The following is a 2,605-nucleotide window of genomic DNA, read 5'->3' as shown; positions in this document are numbered from 1 at the left end:
AGAGAGAGAGTCGGCAACTATTGAAACGGTTGCAAGACGCAATGAGAAGTTTTGAAAAATAAATAAGTAAATGAGTGGAAACTTTACCAGTGAGTTTGTTAAATTATATGGCTCTAAAAGAGAATGATTCTCCCCAAACACATCAGAATATACTTCAACACACCCATTCATATAATGAGTCTATATGCACATACATGCATACATACACACACACACACACACACACACACACACACACACATATATATATATATATACCCATATATACATACATATAGATACATATATATGCATATAAATACATACATATATATACATAAATATACATTCATAAACATATATATATACATAAATGTATATGTATGTTCATTTTTTCAATGTGTACACATAACACGAAAAAATTAAATATATACCAGGGTAGCAAAATTCACATATAACTTGACTTCGCAAAAGCATTTGATAAGGTAGATCATGGCATGATAAATCATAAGCTACGAGACCTTGGCGTTGCTAGTAAACTGGGAGAGTGCCTGAATGGATTCCTTAAAAACAGAAGTCATGTTGCAGCAAATGTCACCGTTTCCGAGGAAACTCAAATCCTTAATGGTGTCCCCCAGGAAAGTCTTCTGTGGGACACTATTGTTCATAATAGCCCTTTTAGACATGCCCACAATCACTCGGGCAGGCCCTGTCACTAGATATGCCCATAATACAAAGAGATTTCAGTTTCATACAGTCTGTGAGCTAAGGTGCAGAACAAATATTTGATCACTATAAATAAATATTACAACATCCTCTGCGTATGTATTTGGTCGCCAAATTCTACTAGCATTGCAATTATATATTTGTAACCTTACTACTTATCAAAATATTTTAATATAGTAAAATATAATGGATCGAATTCAGCAGAGAATCTTATGGATCACTGTTTCTCAAAATACAATATACACTCTGAAATACAGACTAGTTTGTTTTAGATATCAGGGTATATCCATTGATTTACCTAATCAGTAATCCTATTCAACATAAAGCAGAACATTCTATGTACATTTTATACTATATGCTTTTTTTTGTATCGTGACATAAAATCTGGATAGATTAATACTTGTTTTATGTATGATATTTTTTTTCATTTGCATTTAATATTTGCATAAACTAAGTATTTATTTCAATATGTGTATTGAAATGTCACTCGTGTACAATGTTATGTATTAAGGTAAACATATTTCGTTATATATGTCACCTATCAAACCATCTCCTCGCATCTCTCTCCCTCCCTCTCTCTCTTTGTCTATGTACACACACATACACACATACGCACCCATATTCTATAAGCTACGTATAGACACATATATGCACGCATGGATGCACCCACAGACAGCATATATAAATCAATATAAATGCTTATATATAAATATAAATCAATATAAATGTTTATATATACATATATATATATATATATATCTTCACTGATATTAAAAAGGTGAAAACAAGCAATGTTAATTCTCTAAATGAAGTATTAACAGTAACTGCACGATAAAGTGTAGTATATTGCCACTTAAGCGGATTAGGTAAATCAATGGATATACCCTGATATCTAAAACAAACTAGTCTGTATTTCAGAGTGTATATTGTATTTTGAGAAACAGTGATCCATAAGATTCTCTGCTGAATTCGATCCATTATATATATATTCGATCCACTTAAGTGGCAATATACTACACTTTATCGTGCAGTTACTGTTAATACTTCATTTAGAGAATTAACATTTCTTGTTTTCACCTTTTCAATATCAGTGAAGAATTTCACTGGAAAAGAAGATATAAGTTTGCCAGGTTTTTTCTCTCTCACCAAGGTCATCAGCTGTCGAACGCCGACGAAGGGAAATAACCCTGAAATCCGGATACGTTCGTGCTGCTGATCGAGGTGAGAGGGATAACTTCCCTTGGCAAACAGGACACAGTCGTGTGTCGATAAGCCAGCTGGAGGAGATGTCCTCCTGGGGCTAAAAGCAACAGTAACATCCACCCCTAGGGGTCAGCCACACTTAAGTGGCAATATACTACACTTTATATATATATATATATATATATATATATATATATATATATATATATATATGGTTGTGTGTGTGTGTGCGTATTATTTACATAGTTTGTTCTAAAGCAAAGTCTCGGTGGTAACTAAAAGGCTTTTAAAATAAATATTCTATTCATATAGTAGCATATATCGTTTTCCTTTTTTATAATATAAAGGAAAGTGCACTGTCAGACCTACAGCAGTTGTTAAATTGTCTGTATAAGTCATGTGTAATTCTTTTATATAAACCTTAATAACTACGCTTCAGATCTCATTATTGCAGCATGTGTGAGTGCAATAGCATTTAATAGAATCTTATTAAACATTCTTACTATTATAAAGGAGATGTGATTACATATCTATGTATTAGTGAAACTTTTGATGTTAAATCATCCTGTTATATACGTAATGTTCTTCAAATACACATAATGCTTTTTCCGAAAACAGATTTTATATACAGATAAAATACACACATATGCATATATATGCATACTTATGCATGGACAAATATATATATATATATATA

This window comes from Octopus bimaculoides, chromosome 19, assembly GCF_001194135.2.
Source record: "Octopus bimaculoides isolate UCB-OBI-ISO-001 chromosome 19, ASM119413v2, whole genome shotgun sequence".
In the NCBI taxonomy this organism is placed as follows: Eukaryota; Metazoa; Mollusca; class Cephalopoda; order Octopoda; family Octopodidae; genus Octopus; species Octopus bimaculoides.
The sequence above is the reverse complement of the archived record's forward strand: the minus strand, read 5'-3'. Positions refer to the sequence as shown.